At 45.0% G+C, this 12,888-nt stretch overlaps 1 protein-coding gene across 3 annotated transcripts in view; it reads right to left on the bottom strand.

Annotated features, from left to right (window-relative positions):
• Positions 1 to 1,043: 1,043 nt before the first annotated feature.
• Foxo3 (forkhead box O3) overlaps positions 1,044 to 12,888 on the bottom strand; it is a 122,196-nt gene continuing 110,351 nt past the window's right edge. For all 3 annotated transcript variants that reach the window (XM_076858372.1, XM_076858371.1, XM_076858373.1), the window contains one exon: positions 1,044 to 5,705. The gene's annotated coding sequence lies outside the window, so the exon portion shown is untranslated. The remainder of the gene's footprint in view (positions 5,706 to 12,888) is intronic.

Here is a 12,888-nt window from a genome sequence, read left to right on the forward strand (position 1 = left end):
AGAGAATAAAAACTGAGAAGCAATCTCACATAAAAACCCTTTCCTAGCAGGCATTGGTATCAGAAGATGGTGATGTTTTACCTTTTTATTAAAAGAAAAGGCAAGGAAAACCCGACAAAAGCATGAGTCTCCACCAAAATAGAACTCATCCCAAAGAGCCAGCTTTCAAGCCCTCTCAGCTCTCTGATCTAAAGCCCATCGTGTTGCTTGGGACCTTTAAACCAGAATTCTGGGGGTTACTGTAAGTGCCATAATTTTTACAGCCCGTCTATTAAGAGGCACAATCAAGGCTACTAAGAATAGTTTTACAACAGGGCGGCGTCCCTCCTAACAAGGAGGCACTAATGTACACACAAAGGAAAAACGTACGCTGTTGCCCTCAGAAGGCTGAAGCACTGTTTGCCTTTCAACGTGTAGGAGGGCCCTGCACATGACTGACACTCATTTGCTGGACTCACATGAGGAGGACCTCATTAGGCTCAGATCACTTGCAGGTTAAAACCTCTGGCAGTCGTGAAGGTGGAATCCAATTCCCGCCTCTTTGGGGCCGTAGGACTCAACACACACCAAGAGAGACCCCTGGCAAACATGAACTTCATAAATCCGAATTTATTAAATTGTCTGGCTGTCTGTGGAGGTCAAAAGTGGGCCAGAAGCTAGGCACAGGGGTCAATGCCTGTAATCCTAGTGACTCGGAAGACTGAGGCAGGAGGATCACAAGTTCTAGACGAGTCTCAGCAACTTAGTGAGGCCCGAATTAACTTAGCAAGACCCTGTCTCAAATTAAGAAAAAAAAAAATTTTTTTTTTTCAAAAACAGCTGGGAATGTGGCTCAGTGGTAAAGCACCTTGGGTTCAATTCCTGATTGGAAAAAAAAAAAAAAAAAAGTGGGCCAGATAAAAATGTTGCTGGGTTCACTTACAGATTACGCGAGAGTCTCAGCACTGTACCGTTGTAGCCTGAGAGGCAATCCTACGGAAGACCTCGAGATAAACTCAGCACTGCATTCCTAGGGTTAGGTAAAAAGACTTCTTGGAGTAAGACAAGAGTGTCATCGATGCTTTATTTACATGCGTCACCATCTCTTTTACAAACTAGATTACAGTTTTAAATGGAATACACAAGGCAATATCTACAAACACCAAGGAAAGTAAGTACTGCATCTCCATTTCGTTTGGAAAGGGGAAGATTCCCAAATCATACTGGTTTTGATCCTTGAGAAGAAAGGCTGCAGAGTTAATTCATGGCAACACAGAGTTAGACAAAATCCTCATAAAAATGCGATGTGATAGTGTTCGCTTTGAAAGAAACGATGAGGTGCTTCAAACCAAAGGATGAACTACTTGATTCTTGGGTGTTTGAATATGGCCATGCACCATATTTAACTCTAGTTTGTATAGGGTATGAGCAAGAAATTGAAACAGATAAAGACAGTTTTACAGATACTGTATACAGATTTTTTTCCATTCATGCAACTTTTTTTTCTTAAAAAAAAGTTAAACATGTGAAGCCAAAATGCACAATACATTTTTTTTAATATTCACTAATTTTTCTGGTCCTCCTTCACATCTGTTTACATTTCCCGCATACATAATGTGCTAGGACAAGTATACAAGAGAAGACTGATTGCCAGGCAATGAGATAATTTTAGAGAAAAAAGTAATCAGACACACAGTTTTTTTTTTTTTCTTCTTCTTCTTCTTTTAAAAAGCAGTCACACAAGTATTTCTGGAGTGTGGCAGAGGCCTTGCAATCATTCACTCATCAAAGAAAAACACAGAAGAATAAAATTAAACAAGAGGAAAATATTTCAACCTACAAAATATGTTACCCACTTAGGAATTTGATCAAATATCACACACTCTTTTCGGTTACTTGGGCCTTTAAGATCCTGTCTGATGGACACGACTCCACAAGAATTTTATTCTCCCCTCATGCCCTGCCTCTGCTGGGCTCCGGAAGGGGCTACTTCTTCATACCTCTTTACCAGTGATTGCATTTCTACAGAAGAATTTGCTTTTCTTAATTAAAAAAAAAAAAAATCACATTACGTCTCATTATATGATGTTTCCCAAATACAGCACGAAAAAAGAAAAATCAGAGTTCAGGGCTCTCAAGAATTTTCTTTTTGATTTTAGAGAGGAAGAAAGGGTAACATTTTTATTTCCTCTCATCAGCCCTTGGTGCCAACACGTGGATAAGAGGACTTGCTTTTTGACCGCTTTATTCTTGATGGTCTTTTCCAAGAGAATCAAAAGTTCTTTATTCTCTAAATGGATGGAGTTCATTAGGTAGAGGCAAAGTCTGTCCCTAAGATCCTTAAACTGAGTACAAGTTTGGAAGCCACCTGAAGTCACACCCTGAGATGGGGCAAACCTGTCCTGAGTAGTGAGCTACAATGTCCTCTCTTCAGGGTGGGGAAGTGACATACATGATGCTAAAAATCAACATTGAAAACAAAGTCCACCTCGTAGTACACATGTGTGCATGGTCCTCCTAGTAACAGGAGAGACAGACTCCTGAAAACAAGTTTTTGAATGTGTTCACCATTCATTATGTTGCAGAGGATTCAATAAAGGAAACCAGCCTCAGGGGCATTCACAGTTAATGGGGTGTGCTGAGCCCGACAGTCAGTCCTCATGCCGGGGCAGCGAAGGCTTGCGATAAAGCTCTTTTCTGGCTTTGGTACAGGTATCAAGGTCTGGAGCCCGAGGAGAACCTGGGAACCCCAGGGTGCATGTCAACACTAGGTTCACTGCTTGCTAACTTCCCATCACAAGGCAGGCAGCTCACTGGGAGGCTGAGAGCCGAGCCGCATGGCTCTTCTCAGGACTCAAACATTACAGCCCCTGGCCCAGGCTGCTAAGTAATCCGGTGAGGTGCTCCAGATCAGAACATTCGTTGTTAGGGATACAAGACACTCAAAATGCAATGTTGACCCATCCTGAAAGCAGGGTCTTGATATAAAGGACAGAGGGTTCCGGCCACACCTCTCCCTAGTCTAATGGGCCTTGGACTGAGCTCAAGGGGTGGTGCAGAGAGCCTGGACGAACCTCTCCTGGGCCTGGTGGGCTCATGGTGCTGATGCTGCCTTTGACCAGGCTCTGGTCTCAGCTCTCCACAACACTCTATGTGTAGATGCTGATTGAATTATTTAACAAAACAAAACAAAATCAAAGCATTCCCCCTCCATTTTCCTGATCTATTCTGTGGCTGCCCTGTCCCTCATGCCCCTCTGTCCCTCCCTCAGCTGTTTCACATTGAGTTATAATCGGGTTCTAGGACATTTTGTAGGACATTGTGCCTGAAATCCAACAAACATTGGAAAAGCAGAGAACCAGCGAGATGCCACATGTCTGAAAGAACTTCAACATTTCCAAGCTGGAACACACTGGAGAGTTGCCTTTCTTGCTCCGGGAGCAGCTCCCAGGGTCCGTAAAGCTGCATAGGCAAGTACCTTAGTTGTGAGTTTGCTTGTTTCTTTGAGCTCAGGAGAGAAATTCTCAGGCCCTCCTGTTGGAAGCACTCGGGATCCTCCCTCATGTCTGACTTCTCTCCATACCCCTTCCCCTGCTTCCCTCCCAGCTGCTGCCACTGGCTCTGCAGGGGCCCCCACCCCGGCACCATCACCTAGGGAGCCAGAGAGGCAGCCCTCCTTTGCTGACACTGGAAAGTTCTCGCGTACATCAGACAAGTAAAGAACCAAGGAAGTAGCTAGCGTTATCATAAAGGAATATAGTAGGCAAGTCCGGCTCACTGACAAGCAGACCACGTGAATAGAATACATATTTTTAAAAAATCATACATACTTTTAAAATGAAGATTATAAACATGTAAGCAGTTCAGAAAAGGCAATATGCTATAGGTCTACCATAACCACAATTGCACGACAATTTACAGATTTAGTAAAAGGCAGGGTGAAATTGACAGGGCCATCGCTCAAACGTGACAATCCAAGCGAGGCAGGAGAGACGTGTGACAATACCAAATGGAACTCTCATTATGCTAGGAGCTGTGCTTACCACCAATATGCCCCCCGCCCCAGAGGGGTTACAAAGCAAAGGTGCACAAAGGGTCCCTGGTGGTGGTGGGTGCGGGGGTCGGGTGGCATGTCTGTGTTGGTGCTCACTGCCACGGTGCAAGCATCGAGGGGAAATCAAGCAGGAAAGACTGTGCTGAAATACTAGCCTGTATTCCTAACGCCCATGCACAAGGTTCCACTTTTGTACTGTACATGATAAAATATATTTATACATTTATTTGCCTAATGCTTTTTATGCAAAAAAAGTCTTCATGTATCACTTTGGAGAAGTATGTATATGCTGTGCTAATCAGAGCGTCGTCACACCAGTTTCATAGGTACCAAATGTGTTCCCAACTCTTCTGTCTACCAAAGGGGGCAATGAATATATCACACTTTCTAGGTTAAACAGAAAGCACCTATACAGCACCATAACTTTTTGAAAACAAAACAAATTGAAACCCACAGAAGCAGGAAAGTTTTTAAAAAAAGAAAGAAAAAAGGAAAATCAAAACTGCCCTATCTTGTACTTCCATGTGTCACTCGTACAATTATAACCTAACTTATATAAAAAAAATCAGTTTGTAGGCTATTGCCTTTCACTCATACACTTCTAGAAGATCAGATTATACACAGCAAGGCTGAAAATAATCAAGGATGTGTACTTTAAAAACAGTGAAGTTAGACCTGCCTTAGCATTGACTTGGTTTGTCCTCTTCACACATTTCTCACTGCAAGCTTCATGCTCACCTGCAAGTTCATTTCTTCTGCAAAACAAAACAGGACACTTTTCTCCTTAAACTAAATCCTTTAGTGGCTTTTGGCAATGAGTGGACAACTGAGCTGACTTCTTTCCTGAAAAGATCTAGTTTCTAACCGAGAGGCCAACGCTGTCCACTGCATTAGCTGAGGAGACCACAGGCCCTACTGACCTGCAGCTGCGGAGCAGGCACTGGGGGTCTCGTCCACAGACCACCCTGACTCAAGACTTGGAAACACACTGGGTCAGACGCGCGCTCCACTCGGCTCGCCTGTGCGTGCTCAGTCCTGGACAGGCGCGCACAGCGAACAATTGTGCCATTGTTCAGTTTTTAGAAAAGGGTAATTTTCTACCAAACAAAAGAAGAAAGAAAATCCCCCTCTAGTTTGTGTAATGTGTTAGTTTATGGAGTTCCACGGGCTCGGGGGCTTGTGACGCCCGAAGCCAGACTGGTAACTGGTACAACATTTTCCTTCTGTTTTAAAATTTGCCAGGGGAAGGACGGTGAACATTTGAACAGAAAAATACTGCAAGTTAATGCGTGTGAAAAACTCAGAAGGTCAAAGGAAAACAAACACAAAATGACACTGAAAACATCCCATAAACCATCGCGATATTAAAACACCACAGAATTGCCAGTGGGGCTCACGGTGTGCTCTGAAGGAGATTGGGTGCTGACAGGGCTGTCCTCTGCTGGCAGGTGGGCTCGCCACCCCGTATGAGGAAGATTTTGCATACTTTATAGAGTTCAGTTCCAAGGGTAAGTACTTCACCCGGGTAAGGGGCCATTAACAGTCTCTGCTGGGTTAGGAAAATGGCGCGGGATTCACAAAGGTGTTAAGCTGTAAACGGTATCACTGTCCACTTGCTGAGAGCAGATTTGGCAAAGGGTTTTCTCTGTAGGTCTTGTGTCAGTTTGAGGGTCTAAAAGAGGAGAAAGAAGACCACACATCATTAAGGACTTCAAATAGCAAGAGTGGGCACCTGGGAGGCGGCCTCATCAGCCTCCTGTCTCCTCGCCCCACCCAGGGCACACCAGGAAAGCATTTCAAAGGTCTGAAAAATCTAAGGATTAAGCAGGAAGATGACTTACCTTATTTCTTATTTTGTCCTAATTATAAAGTGCTCCAAAGTTGAAAGGCTCAAAGGAAATGGGTGTCATTAACTTTGGGAAGCCAACAAAGAGCACATTAGAGGTGTTTTAGCCCTGTTAAGTTAGGGATGTCCAGGGTGCAAATGAGATTTTGTTCTGGATTTTTGGACTGAGAGGTTTCCCGGGGACATGGAACTTTCATGCCCAAACCAGGCAAGCTGGTCACCCAAAGTAAACCAGCTAAGCTTCTCTGGTTCTTCCCCACCAGCCAGGCAGCCCAAATGAACTTGCTGGACGCGTTTTCCCTCAACTCCCTGATGACACGACTACATTCTACAGAGGCTTAGTACGTCTGCACTATAGGGTGTGGGTAGTCTTGACTTCCCCACCATAAGAACAGCAAGTCACCTCTCAGTAGGCTATCTTAGATTTTTACATTAAAAAAACTATCACAAAATAAACATAATTATATAATACACATAGAGCCAAACAATTTCCCACAAACATCTGTTTAACAAATAACAACATTACTATTATTATTTTGTCTCTAACAGTCTTCAAAGGAAAGGCATGGTGAAGGTCCTCCCAGAGCACCTGAATTTAGAAAAGTCTATCAGATTTCTTGTGACCAATGAGCCCAAAAAAGGATTAACAAACAAACAAACAAACAACAACAAAAAAAAAAAAAAAAAGAAGAAGAAGAAGAAAAAGGAAAAGGGAGACTACTCAGTACTAGGCTATAGTTAAATAAACTGATGTGACAGGGCTCAAGACAAAAGATCTTTTGTTTACAGAGACAGTATTGGCTGTCATGGTGGTAAAAGAGAAAAAGCTCAAGACCAAGAACTGGATAGAAAAGTAGTAGTGAAGCACCATAAACTCAGACCATGGGACTAAGTGATGGAAATACACCAGATGATGCTCACACACCATGTTACGTACAGGTTTGTCTCCACCAGGAGGAGATACTCTACGTCCACTTGGAATTTCCAAGTGTCCTTGTGACTTCAGTCTTTTCATGACTCTGTCCTGCCGTCAATCTTACCTTTCATTCCCACATTTGCAAAGACAGCAGGGCCTAGTATTCAGAATGCTACGTATCTACGGTCTGTCTTACTTTTGATATAGATCCAAAGAGAAGGAGTTAGGTTGTTTCAATGGAGAGAGAGAGACAATCAAGCAGGAAAAGAAAGGCTTTTTCTTTCCATGAATCCCTAGTCTTTCGTTTCCCTGGCCAGTGGTTTTTTGGGACGTATTCTCTGCTTTGTTAAGTGACTACACAATATTATTTCGGTCTATAAAATAATAGGTTATTAATTTCAGGGGAGAAAAAGCTCAAGTAAATCCCAGATCGGTATCTGTGAGGACTCAGGCCTCTTAGAGCTGGTGCTACCTAAGTCCTTCACCTGGGCCCCAAGGCATGATCAGATAGGGGTTCACAAATAAGGTCCTCTGAAGGAGATTTGGTTTTTTCCTTCAATAATAACACTTGATAGATCACAGTGTAACATCACTATGCAATTAGTCATCAGGGGCTATGGTCCCCAAGTCCCAATCCTGACTTTCTGTAAGTGCCAAGGGAGAAGTGGCAAGGTATTACCTAATTCAGACCCCCTCCCTAGTTCCCTTTGGTGTTAATTATTCTGCTGCGGAAACTAATGCGGACTGGGAAGGTGACACTTCATTTCCCCTAGTACAGAGGCAGAGCATGCAGCTTGCTGTGCTGCGGGGGCAGGATAATGTGAGGGGGAAGGAGATGGGGGTGTCCAGATACCCCTACATGACATTGCTATAAGCAGGACAGGCCTATCAGCCCTGAAACCAGGGCAAGAGGCCCATCGGGGGCAGTCCAAAGCCATACCAACAACAATCCCCAGGCCACATACATTCCCGTTCTCTCAGCAAAGGCCCAGAATCTTCTGGGAGTGTCATCATTAAAAAGGAGATGCACTAATCATCACTTTCTCTTTCTGCAGAACGGGTGGGGCTACCTGTGATGCTATGTCACAGGCGTCCTCTGGGGGCTAGGCAGTGCCCTCCCAGGGAGGTCTTTGCAGGGAGCCAGCTCTGCGTCTGCAGGACGAGCCTAGAGGGGAGGCAGCTATCAGAGAGGCAGCTCTTATAGGGGACACATCTAACAGAGAAACCCTCATTCCACGCAACTGAAAGGCCACTGGTTGTTCTCTGTGATAGAAGGAAAAGGGACTATAACACTGTGAAAACATAAAGGAACCAGGTAATGTCACACAGAAATGGAGTCATCCTTCTAAGAGGCACAACCAGGATCACCACTCACAACGAAGACCTGAGTTATAACAATCATCCTACAGGAAGCAGCAACTCTGCTTAGACTTCTGAGGCTCTTCTAAAGCTCACGGCATGTTTATGGGACACAGTCAAGGACCACAAGGGCGTGGGGCAGTGCACAGTCAGTGATGGAACTAGTCACCAAGCTGGGAGTTCAGTGAGACTCAACTGGGTGAGAGTGTCATGGGTTTTAAGGAAGCTGACATGACTCTCACGGATTCAAGTAGGGCCTTTTAGGTTGATGTGTGTGCGCTGAGGCCCTGCCAGTTTAAAAAACACCTGAATAAAGGAAAACTTTTGAAAGGAAAAGGTAGCAGACAGCTAACAGAATTACAGCTGTTACTCTGCAGTTACTAGGCAATGTATCAACTGACAATACATGTGGAACCACTGCCCTGTCTCACAGGTGACTGTCACGAAGAAGTAGATGATATCCCCTTACTCCTCCCTGCTCAATGACTGACTATGACACGGGGCTGTAGATGCAAGGAAAATGAAATGAGGAGACCAAATAAATGATGAGGCCCATTCTAAAAATATCCGTGGATGCTGTCATCTGGTCTCTGGTGAGAGGCAGTCCCTCTGTAATCCCAGCATCTGCAGGGAAGGCAAGCTTCTGCCTAATTATCACCAAGTCACATGACATCCGAGAGAGGGAGACACCTCCCAAACCACACCAAACATAACTCAAATCGACTTTATCTGGGAATGGAACATAACTACCCCCCACCCCCCGCCAACCTCCCACAGCTTAATTCCACTGTGAACAACATGCATTTGTTAGTAGGGTTTTGATCTTCTTGGCAGAGAAGGATTGAAGACCCCAGTACTAAATGTGACAGGAGAAAAATGCCATGAGGCTGAAACCCTTACATTCTCACACACATGAAGGTTTTCGGCCATCTTCCTCATTAGAATTAAAAAAATGTTTGGCACAAAGTTTGCCTGAAAAACAAAGTTAAAGTGAAACAGAACTCTCCTCACTTGGAAACACAAGGACAACTGCCAAACCCACAACTCCCAGGGCAAGCTGGGGACTAAAAATGGAAGATTCAGGATAGAAAAGGAATGGACCCCTCGATCTGGGTGACCTCACATGGAGTTCAAAGAAAAGGGTGTATTTCAGAGCTTGACCATTTCACTCCAGGACAAAGAAATGCCTGCCTGCCACCATCTCTCCTTTACTCCCAGAAAGACTGAGCAACACCAATCCATCAGGAGCCACCGCCATCTGCCAGCATCCAGCAAGGATATCAGAGCTGGTATCACCCTGGGAGAAACATTTTTGTGTGGGTCTAATTTTGAAATGCCAGCATAGCAGCAGTTCCTGTGGGGTTCATCTCCACAGACAAAACCCTGTGTAGCTGAAGAAAACATGAGCACTCAGACTTGGTCATTTTTCATTATCTTCTAGGTTGGACTAGGTGATGAAGGAGTCTGGAACATTGACGAAAACCAGCCTGATATTCAGCAATGGCAGGAGCCCAGCCAATGCAAGTCCAGCCCTGAGCTTTGCAATGCTGGCCATACAGAGCCATATCCTACGTCTGCCCGAGACAAACAAGGGTCTATAAAAATCCATTTTGGCAAATGCTGTCAACTTGCCACTTGAGGCACTGAATAGTTTATGAGGGAAACAGAACAGGTAAAGAAGTTTCAGGCAGGCTGGAGGCCAGGTTGGTATTCAGTTGAGAAGCCTCCCAAAAGGAAAGTCAAATTTCCAGGAACCTGGCTCCCGGGCTCCTGTACTTTCTAATGGGCAAGTAAACATGAAGAAGGTGAGGGACGCTTAGAAGCAGCAGCTTTAATGGCAAGGGTGACATTCAGGATGATATAGAGAGACACCCGACTACTATACTACTTACAACCAACCCACCTTTGTCAGGGTGAAAGCACATCCTACCTCATGGAAGTGTTCTGTGTTGCCACCTCCCAGGAGGCCTGGGCTTTCTCATGGGGCAGGTGAAGTCTGATGGAGAAGGCTGGAGACAGGACTCTTGACAGCCATTGTCTCTGGGACAGCCTGACCCAGCATGGACACCCTTTCGTGGACGCCCTTGTGCTGTGCTGACAAAAATGGCGGAAATGAGGAGCAAGGGCCATCCTAGCACATCACAGCTGAAGGACGGAGAGCTGCACGGAGGCACGCTGGCTTTTCTGTTGCTTAAACTCTAGGGGTTACTGGTGGCCAGAGTAAGTTTATCATGAATGGCCTACCTCTGCATAAATCCATCATGGAGGGATTGTGTTAATCAACATGTGCCTTACTGTCAACAGAGACATCACAAGAGATTTCATATTTTCTTAAGATGCTTAGATTTTTCAAACTAAACACAATAGCATATAATTTGGGATTACAGTCTTATAAAGAACCATTTTTTAAGGCAAAAAGCCCTAAGGGACCTTTGGATCCTCTCTGGTTAATTGACCTGAATTATGATATCCAGCAATTTTAGCTGGCAAAGACCGGTGGGACTGAGTTCCACTGTCCTCATCCACACTTTCCTTTCCAATACCACTGAGAACAAAACCCTCTGCTCGTCTGATGAGTCAGGTTCAGGGGTCAGTGACACTTTGCCTGGCTGCCCTCCTCCCCACCCGAGTGCATCACCTGCACCTTCAGAGGCTCCTCCAGCCCCACCCTCCCTAGGCTGCCCTTTAATGAACCCCCTTGTCTCTCACCTGGCACCTGACTGTTCAATGCCTGGATGATTACTTCCTTATGGACTATGAGTTCCTTGAAAGCAGAGTGAAGACTTCAAATCAACTCCCTTAGGGAGCACCTGTGATTTAAGGGTAAAGCTCAGACATTCCAGTGAGGGAAGCATAGTGTCCTTGATGTCCCAAGCATCCTGGAAAGGGGACAGCATAAAATAGATGCACGATAAATGTTGGCTGAATAAATGAAAGAGCTGTCCTTCTGGAAGGGCCTGCTTTTCCTCTCTGCCAATTCAAATGCTTAGCCTCCTTTCTTGCTACAGCTTCATGACCCACTCACATCTGCCAGGGCTAAGTCTCCTGGAGCCCAGCAGAATCGATTACTCATGGGACAGGAGCAAAGATTAGTAACACTGGGGCTGGGGATGTGGCTCAAGTGGTAGCACGCTCGCCTGGCACGCGTGCAGCCCGGGTTCGATCCTCAGCACCACGTACAAAGATGTTGTGTCCGCCAAATACTAAAAAATAAATATTAAAAAATTCTCTCTCTCTCCCTCTCTCTCTCTTTCTTAAAAAAAAAAAAAAGAGACTAGTAACACTTTTTTGGGAGAGGCTGATTTCTAATTAAGTTTCTAAAATTTCTATTTTGTATAAGATGAAATCAATACAAGGTACAATTTTAACATCCAACTGATTCTCAAGCACTTAATAAAGAATTCGCCATCTTCCTTTCTTTCTGCACACCCCATCATTATCACTGGCCCCCAAACAGGAGTCCTGTAACTCTACATCTCAAGTTGCTGTCATTGATAAAGTGCCTTACCATTTAAAGAATGAAAGGGAACTGTAGTTCAGGAGGATATGCTTAGAGACACGAGTCATGACCTGAATATCTTCTCTGGGTATGACACTGTCCTGTGTGGCTCTTCCCTGAGCTTACTGGGGTGTGTGGGGGCAGGGGGCTGACTGATGTGAGTGTGCACGCTGGACTGCCCTAGATCTCCTGAGGGTGGGTGAAGTGTAGGTCCAGCAGTCACAGGCCCACCCAAGGGTCCAGCTATCCAGAAGGGAAGAAGGGGGTTTCCAAAGTCCTCTTTTCCTACTAGAGATACAATGGGGGGCTTTGAGAGACAATCTATTTTTTTTCCAAGTAATTCTGAAATTCAAAGCACAAAGTTAGCTTTTTTGAGCTTCACAAATAGTTCAAAGCCCTTATCCACCTGTAAGATGTGACCAGGACATGCAGGCAACACAGATTGTGGCCAAGAAGCAACCATCATGCTGGCACAACGGAGGAAGAAAACCAACAGGGAACTAAATGGAGGGACTCAAGTGTGGCTCCAAGATTGAGAAAGACAAAGGATTGCCCTGGGCCAGTGACCAAGGCCAGGTATGCAGACTCCTGGAGTGAGGCTGTTCTAGACTTGTGAGGCTTTTGTGGCCCACATCTAGCTGCTTGGTCTGCACCTGCACTGTAGGGGTCTCTGCCCCAGAGTGCCCCACCCCAGTCAGCAGGGCAGCCTTGGCTTGACTGGGGCAGGGAGTGCTTCAGCTTGAGGCAATTAGTCGGGGGACAGCACTTTCAGTTCAGTCAAGGGGCCGCCTTCTAGCAGGTCTCACCAACACATAGGCCCTCACTCTTATAACTCTGTTGGGCTGTACTACTTTCTAGTTATTTCTAAATATACAAACAACCAATGAATGTTCCAATGGACTACAGTGGCATGAATACAAATGGAGGGCCAGTGGAAATTAATTTAGAATTCTGACCTTGGAACCCATAACATTCCTACCCGTTGGGCCTCCTCTTCCTGGTCACTAATTTCCCCCAAGGGATCAAATCAAACACTCCACACAGATATGAATACTTAAAAAAAAAAAAAAAATCTTGTGGCCAAATTCTTCTTTCATCAGAGAGAAAGAGGAAAGGGAAAAAGAGGTTGAGCCGACAGGCAAACCTTCAATCAAACCAGGACTGGCAATTAAAGTTTGCCCTTCAGAAACCTGGAATTACCCCCTGAGACTTCATGACTAAGAGATTCCCATCCT

This window comes from Callospermophilus lateralis, chromosome 6 (assembly GCF_048772815.1).
Source record: "Callospermophilus lateralis isolate mCalLat2 chromosome 6, mCalLat2.hap1, whole genome shotgun sequence".
NCBI lineage: Eukaryota > Metazoa > Chordata > Mammalia > Rodentia > Sciuridae > Callospermophilus > Callospermophilus lateralis.